This window comes from Colias philodice, chromosome 2, assembly GCF_061535455.1.
Source record: "Colias philodice isolate Cphi_HAF_F1 chromosome 2, ilColPhil1 Martin Lab GWU primary, whole genome shotgun sequence".
NCBI classification, from domain to species: Eukaryota; Metazoa; Arthropoda; class Insecta; order Lepidoptera; family Pieridae; genus Colias; species Colias philodice.
In genome coordinates this window covers 11,412,219-11,438,576 of record NC_143087.1, presented here as the reverse complement: position 1 = coordinate 11,438,576, position 26,358 = coordinate 11,412,219, and the positions used below count along the sequence as shown (strand labels likewise).

Genomic DNA, 26,358 nt, shown 5'->3' with positions numbered 1-26,358 from the left:
GTGTGTATCGGGTTTTAACGGGGACTATCCGTGACCACGCTCGCTGTAAAATATTCGGTGTCTTGTTAATAATATAAGGAATAAAACGCGTTTAAAATGCTTTAAATTCTTTAATTTCTAAATTTATAATACTCGCGTAAGAAAAGGAAAATACCTAATAGCTATACAATAGCTCCAGCTAGTATAACATAGAAAATTTCAGGAACGCATGTGTATATCAGTGTTTAGCCACTGTTAGCCGATCTAGAATTTTATACATAAAATCTTATATACAAATTATTTTCTTATACATAAGACTATTACTTACTACTTCAGGAGAATCCGAGCAGCTTTCATCAATTAGCAACACTTACCTGTAAAAAAGAACATAAATATAATTATTTTTGTAATTGATAGGTATTTTGTTAGCGTTCCAAATCCATTATATCTAGCCATTTCAATGAACCTACAGATATTTTATATAACGAACGAGACAAATTGCTTCATTGAAGTGAAAATAATAATTACAGAAAATATTTTCGCAATAAATCTATAAAAAATTCCACTGTTGACAGACTATAGTAAAAAAAAAACACATGATAAAACACTTATAGAGGAGTAGCAAAACATATAATAACATCACAAATAATTATATTATTAAAACTACATAGTTGAGAGGGGACAAAAACAAAAATAGTTGACAAAGCACTTATGCCTTATATAGATGGCGACTATCAGAGATGGAATATCCTAGAAATTTATGAAAAAACTCCGATCTCACGCTACCGGCTGGACAGACAAACAATTCCCATACTATTTTATTTATATATTTATTTACAAGTCGTTAACCGTTGCGTACTAAGGGACCGATTATATTTATAAGATTTTTAAAATAGTTCTTTTATACTACTAGCGGTCCGCCCCGGCTTCGCCCGTGGTACCTACATGTTTAAACTATCCTATCTGATATCTCTCAAGTTGGATCGAACTGCACATGGTGTGCGTAATTTATTATAATCGGTTAAGTGGTTTAGGAGTCCATTGAGGACAAACATTGTGACACGAGATTTATATATAAAGATTTACTACGCATATTAATAAGCCTTGATGCGAGGCTCATAGAAAATTATACTCAATTTATGCCGAATTTAATTATTTACTATTACTTTCACACCACGTCGTTACAATAAAACCAAATAGTCTCGAGCAATATACTTTTCATTTCCAAAGCAAAAAGTATTTCTATAAATACCATATAAATCAAATAACTAAAGGACTATCTATTCCATTACAAGAAGTACGCAAAGAGCGACCAACACGTTTTGGTCATAAAAGACATGCATGTTTCTGTCAATCAGACAGAAAGCTGCAAATATTGGCGTCCTTTCAACCCACACTCATAAAACCCTTAGCAAAATGAGATTATTCAATCCTTACAATAGTTATTAAATTCGAGATACTATAGCGTAATGATGTTTCGTTACAACACGACCAAGAAACAGGTTCAGCAAGGCCACGCTGACACTTGGCTTCTTGAAATTGATAATTAACGCTTCTGCGAACAAGACGGTTTGATCCTTGGAGTGTTTGGTTTGTATGTATTTACGAGTACAATGTAGTACAACTTTGTTTACCTAGTTCGTCTATGGCGTAGTTGTTCTATCCTACTAATCCGATGTCCTATTCTATCCTACTGATATCACTACATAGAGGTAGTATAAAACAAAGTCCTGTCCCTATGTCCCTTTGTATGCTTAAATCTTTAAAACTACGTAACGGATTTTGATGCGGTTTTTTTTAATAGATAGAGTGATTCAAGAGGAAGGTTTTAGTATATAATTTATTAGGTTTTAGACAAAGCGGGCGAAGCCGCGGGCGGTAAGCTAGTTATAAACATAATATAATCAGGGGTAGATAGATGTTTAAAATTTCCGGTTAAATCAGCTGATCGGATCTGTTTGTAATTTGGCAACAGAGTTTTGCATGTATAAAGTGTACCTTGATTAGCAAAACTTTTTTCTAAGATCAGGTTATAATGCGAGTAAAGCTGTGAGCTATAGTTATCAGAACGAATGCTCCTTTGCGACGTAATAAATGCATAAAAATAATGTTTGGCTATCTCTTTTCAAGAACAAACGCTCGCCGTTTTTTAATGTTGAATCAATAAATTAATAAAATACTGCTACAGTGAAAAAATATTTTTTAATCCTTACCATTACAAGGGCAGTAAATAAATGGTCCCCAATATACATACAATATACATTGGGATAATATTTTTTTCATACGCTTAAGGCCTTTATATGGCATACAGAATTGCTGGCGTCTCTCCAATGAAATTCATTAGACCACGAGATAAATCAATTTGTTAGAGGATCCATCTTAATAATAACGTACTGCTTTGTTAAACGACACTTATGTGTGTGTACTATCGACTTTGTAAACAGCTGAAGATTGAGCGAAATAATAGTGTTTATGCTGTTTGTATTTTGGGATAAACGTTGTGTGTAATGTGCATGTAGACCTATTTCCTATATTATTGAGATTTTATTTCGTTGAATTATCTGTGTTTTTTGTTATTATTCCTTTTTTAATAATACCTAGTAGAAAAGCATGAATCAGCAAACTTATTGCGAAACATTTTTTTTCTGCTGCTCATTTGGAAGTCGATTATTGTAATCCTTCTTCTCCATAGATACTGCTTTCCGAATAGGTGGTAAATGTTAAATTTATGTTATGACGATTCCAAAGTGCTTCTAGAAGAAGTCTAATTGAATAAATAAATGTTTGAGTTTGAGTTTTCATGTTATAAAACTGTATAAAGGTATGTATGAACACTGTAGTACCCAAGATTTTTCAATACTTAATGTAAAGTAAAAAAACTGTTTTGTTATAATGCTGTCATAACTAATATTGTTCTACACGTGACCCAGTTGGCTATTTGACTGGCCTTACCACTGCCAAGACACAACCGTACGGTGAACGATATTTACAAAGAAATCTATTATTCTTTAAAAACTTTGACAGAAATTCTAGTGTTTTAAATGTGGTGTCACAAGCCGAATTATCTCTGAGCTAGAAATATATTAAAATCTAGATAGAAATTGTTGTTTTAAATCAAAATGTCAGAAATGTTGTCTTTATTAATTATTTTTCTGTCTTTACAAACATTATTTTCACTGATATGCCTTTGTTTCTTTCTATGCTATATAACTTTTTTCACATAACAATATGTTTTTGTTTCTTTCTATCTTACGTTAAATTATTTTAGAGCGAAAGAGATAAACGAATATTGTGTTGCCAAGGAGTGATTTAAGAAAATATTTTTTCTTAAGCTCGCTTTAAGAGCGAAGTGTTGTCACGCAAAATAATTTAATTCTAAAAACTTGGTGCTGACAACAATAAAAAAATTTGTTCGTCCATTTGACCTAGAAAAACAAAAGGTGCTTCTTTAAATTCATTTAATATACATATTTGTTCAAAAGATTATAAAAACAATCATTTTTGAAAATTCTAAATTAATTTAATAATTTTATGAAGCATTTATAATACTAATAATTATAATACAAATTTGCTAAAATTCCACTCGATTTCACACACTTGTTTATTAGCATATATTAATATTAAGTACATAAATACACATAGCTTCAATTAGGCGAATTTTAGCTAAAACCAACAATCTTATACAGCCTGCGAGGCTCTGACGCAAACATTGTTGATATGTTTATTGAACACACATGCGAAGGCACGGATTTTGATTTACAAGGCCTTAGTCATACGTGTCTTAGTATGTATGTAATATGGGGATTGTAGACATAGGAACGTGTAGATATGGTCGTAAATTTGTGGGTTAAAATGCATTTTATGGGTCTTATTTTTGAAGAAATATTTATTGAAGTTTTAAAATTGAAAATAATGTGGAAATAATCATGCCTGCTGCGAGACTCTCTGCTAAAATATAGGTTAAATAAAAACATTCAATATAGAGACGTTAGGGAATTTATGACCACATAAGTCTTAAACCATCCATATAAAAGTTTTAGAAACAAATCCAAAAATGAATGAAAAATTTCCGATTATCCTAAAAAGCAAAGATATAATTTAGTATTCACCTAAGTAATAAAAAGAACTACTAAATACAGGATGCTCCTAAATACCGGTTCACGTCAAACGTTACGCGAGCTGTACACTACAAAATTCGATTGTAACTTCTCGATAGTTCGACAGTTATTGAGGTCTGACAACCAAATTACCATCCCGGTTGACGCTAATTTCGAATCCGCCTAAATCGAAGCGATCAAACTCATCGAGTTACTATTTGTATCTACTCCCCTTATACAGGCTGTTTGGAATGGAATGGTATTAAAATAAGGTTTTGTGCTTTCTATTTTATCAATGAGTGACTCTTTAATTAACTACATTTTTAAATGAATTCGTTAAAAAGTAAAATTTATTAATGAGTCTTGAGTTACAAGTAAGTATATTGAAAGAATTATTGAATTTGTATTACTTACATAATACATTCAATAGAAGTTTTAGTTTTATCAGACATTTTAATTTACAAACCGCAAAACAAACACATTATTACTTCTTAGACTTTATTAATATTGCGTTACACTAAAACGATGACAGCCAATCGGCTTAACGAAAACAAATACCCCAATAAACTCTTGTAATAACACCTTCCGACGTCGAAAATACACGGCGCCGTAATATAAATTTTCCCACACAAACACCGGCTATAAAAGATTCAATTTTATGAACACCCTGTAGAGCGTGTAGACATTGGAGAATTGAATGGGCCATGCTGTACCAATATGTGGTATCTTTAGCTAAAATCTATCTGGTTTATGTTTGTCTTTCGTTACGCATATAATATGATAAATTATTACAACTAATATAGTGTAACAGTGTCTGTACAAACACGCGTTTAATATAGTTAATGAATGTTGTTAATGGAAATATATTTGCTTTGATAGTAGCTTTGGTACGCGGTTTGGCTTATGTTTGAAGATAGTTTTCTCAATGTATCACTACATAGTATAAAACAAAGTCGCTTTCCCTGTCCCTATGTCCCTATGTCCCTATGTCCCTTTGTACGCTTAAATCTTTGAAACTACGCAACGGATTCTGATGCGGTTTTTTTTAATAGATAGAGTGATTCAAGAGGAAGGTTTATATGTATAATAACATCCATTAAATAGTGGAGAAGTACTGTTATGTTTGAGGTTTCTATTGTGATGTCGTAAAAAATTACATTTTTTCCGCTTACATTGCAAACGCAGGCTGCACCCTACGAGTTTTATCAAAATAATGTACTAAGTATTATACACATTGAAAAGGTCTACAGAAAAGTCCGCGATGGTATATGTCTATCTCTTATGGATAACCCACAATAACTTTTTTTTGTCAATTACTTTTTACGACAATTAATGGTTAATTTTCGAAGCGATTTTAACCAATACAGCATTAATCTTTAACCAATTAAATACCTTGAATACATTGTTCATTTAATATAGATCTATATGGCCCTTTACACCGAATGATTTAAGTGAATATTTTCGAAGATATTACAGATTTAAAAATTGCGGGACGTAGCGTTTGCGGCGGTACCGGCCGGCCGCCCGGCTATCTATTTTATACCCGTGCGAAGCTGGAGCGGGCCGCTATGTTTTTATATACAACGTTCACAGTTTTTCTGTAGTGTATTTACTATTTAGTATCAGCATTGCACCCGTGCGAAGCCGGGGCGGGTCGCTAGTATCTCATAAAACAAAAACGTTATAATGTATTATTTTAATTCTTAAATAATAAAATGTAGTTTTTATAAATATTTGAAAAATGTTAAGTTAAAAAAAATCAATAACTAGTGTAATTAACATTATTTCAATAAGACCAGACCAGTCTTTAGACCAGTCTCATGATCCGTATTTTTCACTATTTTATTAAAAATAATTTAACATTGTAATTTGCGTATATCAATATTAATTACCGAACTATAAATCACTACTGAATTAATGTTTAATTATGTATTTCAAGGATTTATCCCAAATTACCACATAATCTTGATTTATTACCCTCAAAGGGTTTCTCACATTTCATTGACACCTACTCCCCAATTATTTACGGAACATTCCTTGTAAGGTCCAGTTGCTAAGGCAGGTTATTTCTATATGAATAAGGTTGGTAGACCGTAAGGTTTAATTATGAGTACAATATTCATTTTTTTGTTTACATTTTTAACAAATTCCTTTTTGGGCCGTTTGCTCTCTTAATTATTGTTTAAATATATTTATAATACCTTATGGTCACTTGGCACAGATCACTGGGATAGATAAGGTCGTTTTTGTATAGCCATTTATCATGGTATATTTCAATTTCTACACAACATAATATTATAAAATAATGAAATGAAATATCGCAAAATTATATACAATATTGTATTTACATATTATCTATCTACCTGAAGTTGGTATTTCATACAAAACAAAAAAAAGTCCAAAAAATATAAGCTTTACTTTTAATTTACACCGATACGATGGCACCTTAATCACCGCCATACATCTTAACGTGTAATCACCCATCACATGGTGTCTGGGCCAAAATAAACCACAATTGGCTCATTAACCGACCAGAACATTCGCCAAATTTATTTAAGGCGCGAAATACTTTTGCGCGAACGTGCACGATGTACTTCGATGAAAAAGGCAGAAAAAAACTTGTTTTTTCGATTTTTTGTATGTAATAATATATATTTTTTGTCTATTGACTTTGATTAATAAATAAATGTTCTTTTAAAAATAAAAAAATATATATTTTTACAAAATTTATACACGTAAATAAATTATGATAAAGATGTCCATTAAACTTTTAACATTTTATCGAAATATAAAAATGATTTTGCGTTTGAAAAAATACTCTCATAAAAATACCCAGAAATATTTATCAATAATTTACTGCTGTTACTTTTAAGTTTTAACGAAGTAAAAAAAAAAACGCAATCGACGTTGCAACAATTTCCAAGTTCAAATCGAAGACATAAGATAAATATTGTGCCCAATTAACGAAATCACGAAACGAAAAAACGACCCACGAAACTTCGTGCAGTCACAAAGAGATTAAAAAGTATTACCCTGCCAAAATGAAAGTGCACTGAGTGTTCTGCACATATACATTTAACTATATACACAATTCGGCCGGCTAATAACACGGCCGAGTGGCTGGATATCAATACATTCATACGAACTTTTACGATATGGTCTCGTATGCTGTAACAAAATGTAACTCGATTTTAGAGGTCGGCTTCCTTGAGATACGAGAAAGGGCTTTAAATATTTTGCGATACAAAACATTCGTTTTGGTGGCACGTAAACGGGTAAATGGAATTTTTATCTGCTCCTTTTATTTCTTGTCGTATTTTGTTCGGATTTAGGACTATCGCGAGGCGTAATAAGTTTCTGTTTTGTTAGGGGCAAGAGTACGCTATTACTTAAAAGAATTAGCAATTTTGGTTATTGCGAAGCCACAGATTTTTTTATTAATCAAATATTTTTTTATCATACCAAGCATGTAAAATCCACAACAAAACATATGTCTATAAAAATTCCAAGACATCGAAATATTTTCTGTTTCGCAATGATACGAACAAATATTAATAAGATTTTAAATTGGCAACATTTTATGTAGCTTATAAATACATGAGTGAAAATAATGCTTTCTTAGGGAGTTAGGGAAACCATTCTATACAAACGTGTAGACGGATAACATTCGCTATGAACATAGGATTATAGTCCTAGAGAGTACAGGATATGAGTCTCTAACTAAACTCATACTATGATCTGAAACCAAAATAAATCCCAAATCCTAAACCATTTGCCTATTCGGTGCATCTCGCCAATGTAAACAATGCTGTGACGTCAGACATCTCATCATTGCGATGGAGTAGATGTTTAGATGTTTGCCGATCAATTATATTGCGAATGCAATCTGGGAACTGATTTATGTATTGTTTTTGGTGTTTGTTCTTTGTGAATTGAGCATTTACAGTAATACTAATCTAGCTAGTTCATTTTTTCTTTATATGTTTTTGTAAATGCAAAAAAAAATTCTTTAAAATTAGTTTTGTTTGAATTTAGGTAGGATTTACGTAGGTTAATAAAATACCAACTTATTTGTATAAAACCTCTTTATAACCTTTCATACTTTATACATTTAAACACTTGTTTTAACCTTTTACTAAAATGGCGTCTTTGCTTAAATCATTAAACTCACTATAATATTGCTTAAATCTAAAATATGCACAGATTTACATATACTCATACATTCACTGACATACATATTATATTCTCTACATATACACAGACACACAACTCCCTATCCAAGGCTATCCCATTTAATGATAAAATTAATAACAATAACGCAAAATATTCAAGCCGGTTTGAATAAGGTACAATATTGAGGTCACACCAATTAAAGCAGTCGATAGTTATGTAAAACAATAAGATAAAAACATCGATTGTACGATGTCACGTAATTTTTAGAATTACAGCTTCTTTAAATATGATTATTTTACAGTTTTTAGTAGTAGTACCTGGTGTAGGACTTGGCTTCGCTTGTGTCATGTGTGGGACTTAGATTTAAATCACTTATAAATTATAATATATTTCAGGACGTTGATTTCAATATAAAAACAAATAAAAAATATATTATGTACAATTATTTAAAATATTAAACAATAGCTCTACATTAAGAGTTTTAAATTTATGAAATTTTTTAAATGAATCATATCTGAATTCTTGGAGCCCGTATGCTACATTCTTGTAACTGTGCATCCTTGAGTCTTGACCCAACCGTTTCAGACACTAGCTGTTAACAACACAAGCAAACAGACAAAAAATTTATATTTTTCTACATAGGTACTATACAAAGAAATTCACTCAAAAGCTGGTTTATTTTGCACAAAACTTCAAGATGAGTACACATTATTTAGGATAATACGACAATTTAAAGTGAATCTACTAATTCAACAGAGTTATTTACAGAGGGTCTAGACCGCTTCAGCGCTGAGCAAACTTAATTTGTTAATGACGCAAAATGTTAAGTCAAGAGTAATATTGAAATAATTTTCGTTAAGTGCAAGTTCATGGGAATACCGACCTTATTGAGAGTGATTAAGATCTGGGGTTGCTTTTCAAACAGTAAGTGATTATATAGTAGAATAATTTAAAAACATAGTTTTCACTTTTCGACACGGAAACTTGTAACAAAGTTGGTCCAAAGGTCCTAGAATAGCTCAACGGATTTCAACGATATTTAATTTGTTGGATAAGTCGCTACTGTGATAAGAATATATTTAACTTACAAAAACGTCAAAAGCTTACAAAAACACGAAGTGACTATAAACAACTATAAAACAAGACGCCAATTGCTTCTGATATCCTGGTATTGTAAAATTAAAAATTGTGTGCAATAAAGAATATATAACTATAACTATATACAGGTTTTATAATGACTTACTTGACTTGACTTAGTGTCCTGTGGCCCCTATGTGGGGCAGAGGGCGTCCACAGTGCGCCGCCATTGCGTTCTGTCTTGGGCTACGCTCTTCACCTCCTGCCACGTCAACCCAATCGCCCTAGCCTCCGCCGCCACCGATCGTCGCCAGGATTGCCTAGGACGGCCACGCTTCCTTTTTCCTTGCGGAGTCCATTCCAGGGCTTGCCTAGGTATATGTGAGGTATTCCTTCTGAGGGTGTGGCCGATCCAAGTCCATTTTCGACGTAAGATTTGACGGGATATAGGAGTTTCGTGGCAGCGTTCCAATAGATTGTCGTTGGAAATCCTGTCTGGCCAGTGGATTCGCAGTATTTGGCGGAGGCATCGGTTGACGAAGACCTGAAGTCTATGCGTGATGTCTTTGGTCACCCTCCACGTTTCACTCCCATATAAAAGGACACTCTTTACGTTGGAGCGAAATATTTTAAATTTCACTCCACGCCCTAGCTTCTCCGATTGCCATATGGGTCGTAGCTGCGCGAAGGTTGCCCTTGCTTTGGCGATTCTCGAAGTGATGTCCTCTTCGGTTCCACCGGAATTAGACACTATACTGCCGAGGTACGTAAACTGCTGGACACGCTTTATTTGTTGTGGGCCTAAAGTCAGTGGTTGTGGATTTCTCCCCTCAGTGCGCATTTCCTGGGTCTTTTGGGTGTTAATTTTTAGTCCACAAACAGCAGCTTCACGTTGAAGGTCATCGAGCTTGGACTGCATGTCAACGTGTTTGTGACTGAGCAGACACAGGTCATCAGCGTAGTCTAGGTCATCCAACTGGTCGGTCAACCCCCACTCTATACCGCGTCGCTTACCTTCGTTGACTTTATGCATTATGCCATCTAGTACCACCAGGAAAAGCAAGGGAGATAGCAAACAGCCCTGTCTCACACCTGCACTCACACCAATGTCATCCGAGATAAGTCCGTCATGTGTGACCTTACATACGTAACGCTTGTAGATAGCTCTCACCAAGTTTATTATTTTATCTGGGACGCCTATTTCGCTGAGTCGGCACCAGATGCTGGACCATTTAACTGTGTCGAAAGCCTTTTCGAAATCGACGAATGTGAGATAAATATCACGTTGCCATTCTGATGCTTCCTCCAGTATGATTCTTAAAGTGTTGATCTGGTCCGTACATGAGCGGTTAGGGCGAAATCCAGCCTGTTCTCTTCGCAGGATAGGTTCTACAGCTTTGATCAATCTATTAAGTAATATCCTGGTAAGAACCTTAGATGGTGTAGAAAGCAAAGTGATACCCCTCCAATTGTTACATAGACTGAGGTCCCCTTTCTTCGGGACAGTAATCAGAAGACCCTTATTCCAATCCTCAGGCAGTTCTTCGGAAGCCCAAATTCTCTCCAACAGAGGCGTAAGCACCTGTACAGAGACTTCAATATCAGCCTTTAACATTTCCGCGCTAAGGAGATCGATTCCTGGAGCTTTGCTGTCCTTTAGGGAGAGAATAGCCTTCTTCACTTCTTCTTTCGATGGACTAGCCGTGTCAATATCCAGGAGTTGGGACGCCATAGTTGTACGTGGCGGGTCTTGAAAACAGTCGTTTGATGGATTGTGGAATACATCCTTGAAGTGTTCTCGCCAGCGGGCCAGTTGGCCTTCAGAGGTTGTTATCAGTTGACCGTCCTTATCACGAAGTGCTCTTTTTCTCGTGCCGTGCTTGCCAGAAAGTGTTTTCGTGGCACAGTATAGTTCCCTCAGGTTACCAGAATCAGCGGCTAGTTGTGCTTGTTTGGCTATGTCGTTCGCCCAGTTCCTTCTATCGCTTCGGGTACTCCGATAGATACTTCTCCGAAGTTGCCGGTAATTGTCTCTGAGGGAAGCCCGTTCATTGTCATCGCATGATGCTAGGATTTTCAGGTGCAGTTCTCGCCGGGCTTTAATTAGATCCCATGTATCGCGAGAAATCCATTCATCGCGCTTTTTTGTTCGTTGACCTAAGACAGCTGAGCTTGTTGTTTGGTATGCCGTCTTGATGTGGTTCCACGCTTCGTCAATATTGTTTGCATCAAGTGTAAGTCCAGAAAAGCGGTTGCGTAGTTCTAGTGCAAACTTGCGACGGACCTCGGGTTCCCTCAATTTGCTCACATCGTACCTCCGTCCCAACTTGCTAGCATTAGATGATCGTTTCACGGAGGCTACCTTCAGTCTAACTTCAGCTATCATCAGCAGGTGATCGCTGTCGATATCAGCACCACGTCTATTTCGGACGTCTAAGAGAGAGGAGCGCCATGTGCGGCTTATCGCGAGATGGTCGATCTGGTTTCGCGTAGTTCCGTCAGGGGATACCCAAGAGTATTTGTGAACATCTTTATGCGGAAGGAGGGTGCCACCTATGACAAGGTCGTGGTTTTGGCAGAATTCGACAAATCTTTCCCCGTTGTCGTTTCGGGTACCAAGACCGTGCTTGCCCATGTGTTTTTCACAATTTAAGTTGTGGCTGCCCACTTTAGCATTTAGGTCACCCATTACGATTACTATGTCCTGCTTTCGTATTTTTCTTAAGGTCTTATGGAGGGTGCTATAGAAATCGTCTTTATATTCCTCTGCTGCGACATTGGTCGGGGCATAGCATTGAACTATTGTAATCTTCCGAACTCTAGAGTTAAAACGAGCGGTGATGATTCTTTCAGAGACAGGTCTCCAATCCAGCAAGCTTCTTTTTGCCGCCTCAGTGAGGAGAAATCCTACACCGTATTCGCGAGAGTCGTCTACGTCTTCCTTGCCAGAGTAGAGAAGAGTCAGTCCCTGAGATGTTCTCATTTCTCCGAAACCGTTTCTGCGCACCTCACTAAGGCCGAGTATTTGCAGGTTGTATCTTAGCATTTCGTTCTCAGCCTGTGCCAGTCTGCTGTCGTCATAGATAGTTCTTACATTCCAATAAGCAATTCGTGTCCGTTTTTTCATGCCAAAAGTCGTCGGTAAAAGATCGGTCCGGTTTTGCACTGTATTCGTTTCATAAATCGTTTGATTCGGACAAGCAGGTGATTAGCCCACTGTGTCCTAGACTGCTGGTGGGGCTGCCACCTTGGAGCCTGCAGACTGACTCGGTTTCTTTCGGGTTTCCTCCCTTTGGTGCATGGTTCTGTTTTTAAGGCGCAGAACATCGCCCGGTGCCCTGCATCCCTTAGCAACTACAACTCAAGGTAGTGGTCGCGCGGCGGCGCGGCTGTAGCAGTTCCCAGGGTGGTCGACGGGGACGCGGATGACTCGGACTGGCTGAGACTCTACTCTAACTCGTGTTCCACTACTAACACAGCAGATCTCAGCTTCCCACCCCATGTTTTATAATACGTATTACATAATATATCTGTTCATAAGAGACCTTATTTTGACATTACAGACTCTAATTTTAATTGAGTTATAATACATAATATATTTTATCACAAGAGCTAGCACGCTAATAAAATTGCGTGCTGAAAAAATAGTAGTCGTTTTTAAACTAAAATGTCACAATCTTTTATAAAAAAAAAATACAAACTTTTTAACGCTCGTGTAGTCAGCCAACATTTTTTAATATTCTCTAGTGTAATAGTTCTACGAATAAAAATTTATAACTCTTATCATAAAAATGCGCCAATATTGTAAAAGCTTGGCATTTTTTAATTTTAACGTCGATAATGTCAAAGGTTTAGCTTTGATAGTAGATTTTTATCTTTTTATTCTCTGTTAGTGCTACAAATAATTAACACTATCTTTGATTAGAGTTAATTTTGTCCGGATATATCTGCGTCATTTCTTTTTGAACAAAAATTAAAAAAGGGGAACTAGTAAAGCAAATAAAGAATTTCGTTAGTATTAAAAAAAATTCGGTTCACCAACGACATAGCAAAATCATTTTTTCCGTGTAACATCTGTTGTCCTATCGTCAAGTGCACACAAGCGAAGCCGCGGGCGGAAAGCTACTAAATGCAAATGAAATATAAAATTAGCATTATAATGAAACGATTAAAATAGATGGCGCTCGAGTCTCGACCAATACTTGTTTTCGTATCCGGTTGCTTTTCAATAAAGCTTACCTTTTTTTCTTTTAATTTATGTAAATACCTAATGAGGATGAATCTAATAAATTACTGGTGTTATTCGCTGCATAAAAATAAATACTTAAGGCTTCGTTTCGATCGTATTGCGTTTATTTTATGGTATAAATATAACTTTAATGAACATTATTAATAAGGCAGTTACATTTTAACCCATTGAGCCCCGAACGGCCCGATCGGGCCACGACACAATAGATTTTCTATTGTGTCTGTGATTCCGGGGCCTGAGTTATTAAGACGCTTAATATAGAAGTATTAATGCCTGGTGGTAAAAATTAAATACTTAAATTATTGTTTTTAAGAAAAAATAGAGAAACAAAGCGATAGAAGGATAATAAACATAAGATTTTTAAATAGCTAATTCATACGCTACGCGGCTGCGATTTTATTATCTCTACCGGAATCGAATTAAGGACCACTTCGTAACAAGTACCACTTCTTAACCACTATACTAAAGAGAAGATGTTCAATTGTGTTTATCAATTTTATTGTCGTTTTAAAACAAAGCTGAAAAGTATGTTGGAACGTGCTAATGTCAGGAACTGCTGGACCGATTTCAAAAATTATTTCACCGTTGGATATGTACATGATCCTTGAGTGCTATAGGTATATACCATGTACCACGAGCAAAGCCGGGGCGGACCACTAGTTTGTAATATGATGTTAAATGTACAATTGACATACTTTCCAAGTAAACACAGATTTCAAGGATATTATAGGAACAAGTTGCACCACCAACCGAGTTTAATGTTAAAGATTTTATCTGACCTTTACGATTCAACTTGACCCCTAAAATAATGAAGAAATATGAATAGTAATGGGTTATTAATTCATTATCAACACTTAATTAAATATACACAAATTATTGTAAAATTATACGCAAATAATTTAATTTGCTTTTTTTAAGTAGTTTTCCGCTTTTGGTTGGCTGGTTTAACAAATAATAAGTGATTTATGTCGATGCATGAATAATTAAAAAAAAACACGAAGACCAAAAAATTTATAAGTATAAAAAATAGGATTAAAAATTAACATTTGAAGAGCAACTAGATGACCTTCTGACTGTCTAATTGAATTCAAATTGGTTTGCGTGTGTTTTTCTTCGCCTTTTTTATATAAACCACATTTTTTACAAGAGATTAACATCCTTATGCAAAACAAATCATACAGTTTACATAAAAAAATAGTACCTACCTACCTAGTTACTTCAGTAGTAAAAACAAAAAATTCATACGTGAACCATCCGTGCCGCGTCTTGAATACCTCAACTTAAAAAACATATCTTAACCTTGTACCGGCGTCTCATAAAATAGTGAAAGTGACGTCCGTTCAAGGTCAGCACGTACGGTAGAAATGGCGGGGCGCGGGATGCGCGTGCGCATTGCGTAACACTACGTAATCGATTATGTTGACATTGATCGCGTATATATCATAATATTATAATCGAGTCGGAATCGATTTTTGACGTGACTTTCGTACTATAGAGATTTATTGTTTTTAATATGTAACGATGAGGTTATGTTCTGATGTTTTGACCGCCTCCTCAGTATAGTGGTTGACGCGTGAGCGTAACGCCGAGGGGTCCTGGGTTCGATTCCCGGTAGACGAAGAAAAAAAAATGTCTTGGTCTGGTAGGACACAGAAAGCTGATCACCTACTTGTCCCTAAAGAAAATCGATCAGTGAAACAGATGTATAATGCATCTGCCCCTTACATGGGACTTCACACGCACACTATGAGGTTATGTACTAGCGATAGTCACGTGGTTTTACTCGTGTAATAATTTAATTGAAATAGAGTAAGTACTTGTAATTAACAGAAATATAAATAGGTCAGATTCGATCAAATACCCAGTAAAAAACTTTATTGGCAATTAAATTTTTTCTTCAACAATTTTAATGTAGACTTACATTTATTTGCAAGTAATTTCTTCTTAAACAAAAAATTATCTACGTAGAATTGATAGAGCGCGACATCTTCACGCAAAACCGGAATAAATATATCTTGTTTTAATCTAAGTCAAGGTCTATTAGTTTGCCAAATTTTATCTAATTACCGTTCAATCGTTTTCCATACTCAATTCAAACAAATTCACTATAAGTATACAGTGAATTTGTTCCTATTTAATTTATAGTGTCATTCAAAAACTCAATCAAAATAAAAAAATCACTTTATTTCATACTTTTAACATCACTACTCATCTATGTAATGTATCTGTGTAATTGTGTATTAGCTCCAAATCAATTACAATTAAATGAAATAATTAAAACAAATTACTTAACTATATAAAAAATACTTCGTCTAATTTCAAACCATTATCCACCATAAATCGCTTCCAAAAAATCTCACAATCTACCGCCACCGCTTCAACTCGTTACCGCTCTATTTAATATATATTGGCTCCAAATATTTTAATATAATTCAAACTAGAATGAGAGCCAATTCGATCTATTGTTTCGCCTGCGTCTGGTCATCTAGCTGGTGATCTGCCAAATGTCCGACATGCTATTCTTGGCTGTAGTGTTACTATCCCATCGGAACGTTTTGCTAACTGTTTGAGAACCTTTGTTAATATTATAACCAATTTTTCCATGCCACTGTATGTGAATATTGTACCTATTCCTATTATTTAATGCCAGTGTATCAGAACCTTGGTGAATATTGAACCAACTTCTTCTTTATAAGTAGGAGAACTTTCGTTAAGATTATACCTCGTATATTATATTGTTCTACTGTTTGAGAACCTTTGTTCAAATTATACCCATTTTTTTTAATTTTATGCCACTGTTTGAGAAGCTCGGTAAACTCATACTGATTCCTATTATTGTATGCCATTATATCATAATTGAGTACCTTTGTCAATATTGTATTTACTCCTTTTATGTTCAGCCAGTGAAAAAGTATTGGTATGGAACATACGATCATGTTGTCTTCCGGACTGCGGTCATTCGTTAAGCTACACACACAATTACATCGCATTAACAACTAAGTAATTTTCCACAGCAAGAAATAAGTTGAAGAGTTGGTTAAAATGGAAATAAAAAATATCTAATTCTTCCATTACAACATTGGCAGAACATAAAAAGCAAAAACTTCGTAAAGTTGAAATAAAAAAACGAACCTTATGAAATAAAAAAAGTAATCATCAATTTCTAAGCAAATAATAATTGTCCGTCTATTATTAAATTCAAATGTAAATGGTGAATTAATTCAAAAGGCTAAACGCGTTTACAGAAATAGAATCAACAGACATTAAACGCAAAAGAAAACAAGGCGATGTGACAATCTGCGTAAATATCTTGCTTTTATTACTGACTAAACAAATTAAGTGGCACATAAAATTGTTTATTACGTCATAAATATCATAGTGACAAACGATGTTAATTGATTTCCATTTAGACGACAATGCTAAAAGGACACATTTATACACATATCTACAAACAAGGTAACACAATAAATCTACAAACTTACACATAAATTAAGCAACGTCCTACTGGAATTAATACAACACGTTCGTTGCGCTGTAATATCTGACGTATAAAAATAAAAAACCGGTAAAAGTCACGCGACTACTCGACAATGCGTACGCGCATCTATTTACGTACGTCATAAAACATCGGTTTGATTTGTTCGGACACTTGTACTTCAAAAAGCTGAATCGAGGTCGATATTCCGAGCCATTTACGACGCGGGCCATTATGAATCCGATTCGACGGAAACATAATGTTTATTCAAATGAATTCTCCGATAATAACGTACTGGTATATAAAAAAACGATGCAATATGCAATCAGGTACAAGAATAATCTGATAATGTTGAGGTTCGCTCGTTTTTATGGGCTTTTAATCTTAGGATAAAGGCTCCTCAAATTACATCTGGGTTTAGATTTCCAAACGGATAAGGTAGCGAAGAAAAATAAAAATAAAATAAATAACACACTGGGATCAGTTCGCAAATATTGAAGCAGTTCTCGAATTAAAAACATAATTGCTTCTACTATAAAAACGCTGGATTATAAAATTGAAAACGGAATGAGCAAAAAGGGAAGTAAATTTGATGCATTCTAAATTGACCTTTACTTAAATAATAGCCACTACAACACACGTTAGTAGATCCTCAACTAAAAACCATCGAAGCATTACGACCATCGTATTGACCACAGCCTGTGACGGTCAAAGTCTTCGAATTAACCTTGGTAACGTCCTCACAAACACTAGTAGCATATTCTTAATGATACGAGTGTAATTATAATTATGATAAAAAATAAAACGTTGAATAATATTTAAGAACAAAGATACGGGTGAAGCAAAAAGCGAGGTATAATTTTGTTCGTTATTGACACGGTGGTAATAGCTGTATTGCGTGCTGGACGCACAAAGGAAATTCGTCAATGTGGCCACGATAACTGGGACCGGCTTATTACTATTGTTATACGTAATTTATTGGTCTTAAAGACGAAACATGCAGCGTCACATCCGCATACTTCAGCTGATGTAATGTATAGACTACTCATTAATTATAGCAGCATTAAAATAATTACAATAGACATGGATATAAAAATAAACGCAAATACCGCGTTTGATACATTTGTTTTGAACACGTAATAAGCATTAATTTAATCGAGTGCTATGCCACAAAATAATAATAAATATAAAGCTATTCGTGCGAATATATTCCACATAATAACAATGTGGTTATTTCAATTATGAGTATAAACGTATATATCAAATTTCGATGTAATACAAAATTTCCAATCAAAGCTTTTAAATGCCATTTCATCGATAAATATATCGCGCAATTGCCAACAGATGACCAAACATTCCATCCATGATAACATTTTGTGTATTGGTTTCTAATTAGTCTTCAATTCGAGCATTACTATTATTTTAATGTACCAATAGCTTATTACATACTAATGAAATATGACTAGATTTATTCATATAGAGAAGAGATACATACAAGTACAGACACACAATCGCGCCAAAACATATTATTATTTTAAAAAGATACTTCTTTCTGTTAGTTACAGCGAAATGTTTTATTTACGAAGCAAAGATCGTATAATATAAGAAAAACAATTTGAGCGAAAGCATTGTCTTAAGATTCAGTAATCTAGTAGAGGATACAATGTACTTAAACATTTGCCGCCACTAATAAACATTACTCCACCCTCATAATTACCAAAACCATGTACGAAAAACGCCATACATTATGTAAAGAGCGCGAACAATATACTGGCTATGTCAGAACTATGCCAGTGACCCAAATGTGGCGTCACGGAATGAGTAGCCCCCGGAACGTATAGAAATACGAGAACCACTCCGACTTTCATTTTTAAAGGCATCCCGCTTATGGAAAGTAATCTTAAGGTGTTCTTGGAATCAGATGTAAAGCAATAACATAGAAGGAACGTGTATTGGATCTGGTTGGTTAGGTATTGAGATTTTATTGGAGTTTTGCAAGTCTAAAAATATAGAAGTGAAAATAGTTTTATAACCAATTTATTCTATATTTTTATGCTGTGCGCAAATACCTTCGCATGTATGTATGTAATGTTTCAACTCTAAATAAATTAAGATGAATTTATTATGAATAGGCAGGGCTTAGAATAAGTAAAAAAAAAAAAACTAACATTTTGCTACTTATTTATTCTTTATTCTTAATGTGCAAATATCTTTCCACGTTGGCATGAACACTAAAAAAATTTACATGAATTCATCTTCAAAAGGCAGAGCTTAGAGAAAGTAGTATACTTACTTTTTCACTCATTGAATGGCAGAAATAGGGTCTAAAAATTTTCATGCAAAATGGCTGTAATGTCATTGCAGGAATTCAACTCAAGAGTACCTACCTATAGATGGTAGGCACGTCTGCCATAAATCACTGAAAACCATTACCAATTTGATATATAGACGAATTGCTTCCATTCACGAATTTATATTTGCAGCTTTGTTAACACCACAGACTGATAGTAAATTCCTGGAATAATAGCGTCTATCGAGCCCACGTATCAAAGTTAGTTCAATCAAAGGGAACTCCACAACCAGTAGCCACAACTACGACATATCGGCATATGTTCGCAAAGTGTATATAACATGAACTAGCTGGATAAAGACGGCTATTCATCTTGCATCATAAAACAAAACCATATGGCGATGTTTATTTATTTTTGGACTGTAACTAGTTAATACGGGAATAGGTTATTCAGTGAATAACGGAACTTCAATTCATAAAACTCGGTTTGATTCATGTAACTCGTACCATATGGGATAGACCATAATCTAATCCTCCATAGTCTATACAGTAAATAACTACTAACCACTAAACACTGACTGACAGCATAAATATTTAAACAAGATATAGACATTCTCATAACAAACTTACTAAACTGTTAAAAATAATATTTGAAAACAATACACTATAGAAATCGGAACTTCAAACTTTTTCCAACATCAAAGACTTCAATTAACGTAATTTATAGAACATGTATCGCTATATTTTTGCAACGTTAAACTTATCAACGGGTAAATAAAACGGATAATTTTATACATCATTACGAGCGTGAAAAGTCCGATGATAATCTTCTGTAAAGGTTGACGTTAACTTCACACCGCGTCTACATTTTGTCTCACACTGGTCTAAATTCTCTTATAGATAATTTAAAAATACCGACGTCCGACTGCGTTACATCGTCCCTTCTAGTTGGAGATTTCTGTCATCGCTGGCGCCAATATAAACTGAGAGCGTTTAGACTGTAATATTTAAACTGTAGAAATAATTGCGTGCTTTTTGCACTATTTCAAATTCTTATTTCAATCTATCTTGATGACTGCTAAGGCAGTTAAAGATCCTATCAGTTATACAAAATATTTTTGTTACAAGTAAACAAGTGGTAATTAAAAAAATAAAAGAGCAATTTAATGTCACAGGCAGTGCAAAGTTCGCATGTTTCGTTGACATTTAAATTGGAATGCCATTTAATATTGCACATGGAGTAACATCGAAAGATATTTATTATATTAATTTATAAACGACTGATCTATCAACGAACAGACCAAACTACTGGACCGACAGGCCTGAAATTTGGCATGCAGATAGCCACATGACATAAGCATCCACTAAGAAAGAATTTTGATGAACTTCGACCCCTTCGAGATTAAATACATAACTAAAGTTACCATATAAATGTATTGACAACGCGGATGAAGCTGGGGCTACATCTACTAAGTATATAACAAGGAAAATAGTAAATCGTATGGAGTAACATCGAAAGATATTTATTATATTAATTTATAAACGACTGATCTAACAACGAACAGACCAAACTACTGGACCGACAGGGCTGAAATTTGGTATGCAGATAGCCACATGACATAAGCATCCACTAAGAAAGAATTTTGATGAAATTCGACCTCCTCGAGATTAAAATATACAGGACTAAAGTTATCATAAAAAAGTATTGACAACGCGGATGAAGCCGAGGCTACATCTACTAAGTATATAACAAGGAAAATAGTAAAGCGTGCCACCACTTACATGCTCTATACAATTAGCATTCCAGACAAGCATTGTCGGTACAAGCACTCGACGAAAAACCGCAAAAGCCTGCGAAACTTTCCGAATGTGATAACAAAACCGCTTGTTTTATGCGCAACCGAGATATTTCTATGATTTCGTATTTTGTTCGTACAATGCATAGAAGCGTGTTTCTATTTTGTATCTACTAATTAAATTTACTATCATTTTGTTTGTAATGGGTAATTGAAATTAATCCCTTAAAGGAGAATGGGCATTTTACTATGGAAGTTGGGCCTGAACCCTTGAGTTGGACCAATACACATGAGATATTGTTTTTATAATAGATCATAACACATACATAAAGGGAAAAATATATATAAAAAAATAATCAACCGGGTTTTTGTACAGTCACATCAAGTTTTATTTCTTTGTGTATAATATTTTTTGCAATAAATAACTGTTATAAGACAATGACAATATCTTTATGTTACTCCAATTCACTTTCACTTACAAATACGTACTAATCTTAAGCCTTCTAATAACCGAAATACACCAATATTATGTTTTGTAACATGTACCTATACCGTGTTTATTATAATTCAACGTAGTAAGACGTTTTTTTGTGGTTAAACTCAGTCACTCCAGTGACATTTAGATTTATATTTACTTCACTCGAATTAAAAACACCGTTATTGTGCGCAAAATAAGAGCCAAATAAATAAAACTTTTTGCCTTGACTGTACAAGAACCCGGTTGATTTATTTTTTTATTTTATTTTTTTCGTAAGGTATGTGTAATGATCTATCACAAAAACAATATTTCGTGTGTATTGGTCTTAGCCCAAGTTTCAGGCCCAATTTGCCCATTCTCCTTTACTATCATTTTGTTTGAATGGGTAATTGAAAGCTCTTCTTCTTCTCTATCATAGGTGCATTGCTTTAAAGTAATGATTGCAAGAAACATTTTTATTTCAAATTAAATATAACCATTATTTAATTGCCTTTAGTTATACATTACATTTATCATATACTAGCGGTCCACCCCGGCTTCGCCCGTGGTACATATTTACGTTTTCTCTACATAAAAACCATCCTCGTACTTCAAGGAATATAATAAAAAAAGAATTAACGAAATCGGTTCAGCCGTTCTCAAGTTATGCGCTTACCAACACATTTTGGGATTCATTTTTATATTATAGACTAGCGACCCGCCCCGGCTTCGCACGGGTGCAATGCTGATACTAAATACACTACTTACAGAAAAACTTTTAACGTTGTATATAAAAACATAGCGGCCCGGCCGGCCGGTACCGCTGCAAACGGTACGTCCCGCAATTTTTAAATCTGTAATATCTTCGAAAATATTTAGTTAAATCATACGGTGTAAAGGGCCATATAGATCTATATTAAATGAACAATGTATTCAAGGTATTTAATTGGTTAAGGATTAATGCTGTATTGGTTAAAATCGCTTCGAAAATTAGCCATTATTTGTCGTAAAAAGTAAATGACAAAAAAAAGTTATTGTGGGTTATCCATAAGAGATAGACATATGCCATCGCGGACTTTTCTGTAGACCTTTTCAATGTGTACAATACTTAGTACATTATTTTGATAAAACTCGTAGGGTTCAGCCTGCGTTTGCAATGTAAGCGGAAGAAATGTAATTATTTACGACATCACATTAGAAACCTCAAAAATAACAGTACTTCTCCACTATTTAATGGATTTTATTATACATATAAACCTTCCTCTTGAATCACTCTATCTATTAAAAAAAACCGCATCAAAATCCGTTGCGTAGTTTCAAAGATCTAAGCGTACAAAGGGACATAGGGACATAGGGAAATAGGGACAGAGAATGCGACTTTGTTTTATACTATGTAGTGATTACTTCCGTCCTTCAGTTTTACATTAGCTGTGCACCGCGGTTTCACCCGCATTGCTCTGCTCCTGTTGGTCTTAGGTTGATGATATATAACCACAGACTAATAATAATATACTACGTATACAACTATAACCTTCCTCGATAAATGGGCTATCTAACACCGAAAGAATTTTTCAAATCGGTCCAGTAGTTCCTGAGATTAGCGCGTTCAAACAAGCAAACAAACTCTTCAGCTTTATAATATTAGTAGGTATAGATTATATACATACATGACTTCCAATCAAACGATTACCAGAAAACATGATGCTTTTCGAAACAGTCATTTTAACATCACTAAACAAACCAGACAAATAAATTATGAAATATTCGACAATATGCAGTAGTCAGTAGTCTGCAGTCGGCCCATTGTATTCACCTTTTGAAAAAACTGATGACTCACCTGAAACTCCGATAATTAAATTTTAATCAACATAATGAAAACAGTTCCAACGAAGCGCTTACCGGCTTTTTATTGCCAAAACTTGATTATATTAAATAACACTGTATTACGTAACATTATTATCTTCTTCTTATATATAAAAATGAATCGCAAAATGTGTTGGTAAGCGCATAACTCGAGAACGGCTGAACCGATTTCGATAATTCTTTTTTTATTATATTCCTTGAAGTACGAGGATGGTTCTTATGTAGAGAAAACGTAAATATGTACCACGGGCGAAGCCGGGGCGGACCGCTAGTAGTATTAAATTAATTAATTGGGATCAACAATGAAATACTGATAAACTGTTTTATAAACATATTAATATAAATCAATTAGGATTATTAACAATGAAGAACGTATAAATTTCGACTGCCAATCGTCAAGAGTTCTGTTTATAAGAGCTTTAGGAATAAAAAAAGAGCGAGTGTGCTGAGCACACAGGTCAAAAGTGAAAATTCTTTGGCAAGATTCAGATATCAAAATCGTCGCCTTACTCGACGACGTGACGGTATTGCCATGACGCGACCTTGAAGGTTTATTCTCAACGCACTTAAAGAAGTTTCACTTCAGAAACAAGTATTATATTTTTTAAAGTAAGATCAACAATAAATAGTGAATTCTAAAAACGTTTTCAAAATGAACGCGATAAAATTATGTATGCAATTTTATTTTATCGAATCAGCGAATAAGATGTTTTGAATATAATATACAGAGAAGAAATAAGACAAAATAAAGACCTAATATAATAATGGATTTACCCAGACTGAATTCGTGTTATAAGTAAAGCTGTAAAAGGTTTATTTTTTCATTTTGTATTGCTGGCTTATATTTGCATTTTCTCATTTTTACTTTATGATATACACTATGTAAGTATGCAAGTTTACTCGTCTCACTATTCATTTAAATATTAAATTTATACACACAGATTTTTAATTCTAACTCAGTTTATATTTTAAGTTTTAATGAGATTAACACTTACAAAAACAGGAAATATTTAGTGTTTTATTATAATTTATAATCATTCGTTTTATTTGGATCAAAACTGTTGATTTTTTACACTCAACATTGAATAAATATAACACGAATATTATTACAAAAAATATAGTTATTCCTTGAAATACTTCCGTGTAATAAATAATACACGTACAAAAACTATGAATTTATTAAAATTAACACAATATTCTTAAATCTAATGATACTAGGTATCAAGTACATACAAAATAATCTAAATAATTTAGATACATACCAAGTACTTAATTTTTAACATATTTGAAACGTATAAAAACCATCAAAGAAATAGATAATTAAAACAACGATTTGCCCCAATTGGAGTTTAATGAAAATCGATATTTAATTAAGATAAACGGAATACGTTTTAAAATATTATGTTTATCAAGTTTTATGATGGAACAACACCGGCCAGGCTATTTCAGCCGATCTGAACATTAACTAACATAATCATTACTTTTGAATTATAATAAAAGGTTTTTATAGTATGTGCAATTGAAACCTCAAATCTAAATTTGTTAACGCGGAATAAAACATTTTGATACTTTAGTTGACACAGATTTTTTAAGTATATTTTTAGCGGGAAATCATTTATCTAAATCTTCCATCTACGGTTATTTATACTAATATTTTAAAGCTGAAGAATTTGTTTGAACGCGCTAATCTAAGTAACTAGGTACTGGTCCGATTTGAAAAATTCTTTCGTTGATAGCCAATTTATCGAGGATAGCCTTATAGGGCATAGGCTATAATATAATATCATTACGCTAAGACCAACAGGAGCAGAACACTGCGGGTAAAACCGCGGGACACAGCTAGTGTTCTCATACATTTGGCAGCCATGCACTTTACAATACATGTACTATATTTTTCAATTCTTCATCAATACATAATACATATATTGTTTAAGATCGTATACGTTATGTCACAGCTGGCCCAATTTGGCCCACTCTGGTCAAGATAATCGCAACGCTTGTCCAAACGTCTGCAACTGCATCTATTTCTGGAACCTTCCTGTCTTAACCGACAGACAGGCTACAAAACAAACGTTATTGATTGCGTATCTTGTAATTCGATTTGGTTCGAGAATATTTCGCACTATGGGATTTAGGGATTGCGTTTTAATACAGAATTTCATATAGTAATGGTATGGAATATTATGTAACATCTAAAGGTACATAGATAATAAATCTCTGTCTTATTTATTAATAATCACATATAATATAACCTTATAGACCAAGAGATTGAGCTTTTAAAAGTCGGCTGATATAAAAGCTAAACAATATGCTTGATAATTCTCTATTTGCTCGATAAACTTTAAGGATGAACTATGAATATATTATTATGACACCAAAGTTACGAATAAAAGGTTCCCTAATTATATACATTGCTTCCAAAATATTGCCGTGCTCCACTCAATAAAATCCCATACAAACATACCACAACCTTTCGTTTTCTGATTCGATGTTGAATTCATTACCTCACGGATCACCATTATTTACTACCATATGGGTTAAACATCCTAAACAACCCTTATGTCTGCGATACACCTCCTTATAGTTAAATGAATAAGACTGAAAATTCCTTGTTTACATTTACCATCTGTTAAGAATGCCGCTAGGTGTACGTTAAATTCGCCGTAGAATCACAGGACAACTTTTGGGTCGAACGACCGTACCTACGTTAAACTACGTAAATAACAATTTATCAGCTAGGAATTAAATTAGCATGAATATTAACTACTGGACAATGTGCTGCATATCATTAATTTAGTCGTGATAATTAATGCAAATTTCGTCTTTTAATTGTGCCGTTGTATTTACCATTTATAAAGCATGATTCGCACGATAAGTGCAACGTGCAATTTTTTGCTTCGAT

At 34.1% G+C, this 26,358-nt stretch overlaps 1 protein-coding gene and 1 long non-coding RNA gene across 7 annotated transcripts in view; one reads left to right on the top strand and one right to left on the bottom strand.

Moving 5' to 3' along the window:
- The window catches only part of LOC149490773 (uncharacterized), an 819,148-nt gene that overhangs the window by 311,579 nt on the left and 481,211 nt on the right, over positions 1 to 26,358 (top strand). The window lies entirely within an intron of this gene.
- LOC149490796 (pseudouridylate synthase RPUSD2-like) overlaps positions 1 to 26,358 on the bottom strand; it is a 376,734-nt gene that overhangs the window by 109,630 nt on the left and 240,746 nt on the right. Inside the window, exon 2 of one of the 6 annotated variants that reach the window (XM_089709014.1) lies at positions 308 to 353. The exons of the other annotated variants lie outside the window; for them this stretch is intronic. The gene's annotated coding sequence lies outside the window, so the exon portion shown is untranslated. The remainder of the gene's footprint in view (positions 1 to 307; positions 354 to 26,358) is intronic. 6 annotated transcript variants of the gene reach the window in all.